A 201-nucleotide genomic window follows, 5' to 3' on the forward strand; every position below is an offset into this window, starting at 1 on the left:
CAGAGTTGCATTTCATTTTCTTCTCTTTTTATACATAAGTAAGACCCAACCCTGTATGTGTTCTTTWTCTGTTAAGCATGCAGTCCACACCAGGGCAAAAAGCTAATCTGGGGGAACCAAAACTACATAATGTGAAGTTTGACTCTTATCCGGTCTTGGCCAGCAATAGTTAAGAGCAAATTACCTTTTTTAAAAGACAGA

Source organism: Malurus melanocephalus, unplaced genomic scaffold (genome assembly GCF_030028575.1).
Source record: "Malurus melanocephalus ecotype Western Australia unplaced genomic scaffold, MMel_1.1 scaffold_100, whole genome shotgun sequence".
NCBI classification, from domain to species: Eukaryota; Metazoa; Chordata; class Aves; order Passeriformes; family Maluridae; genus Malurus; species Malurus melanocephalus.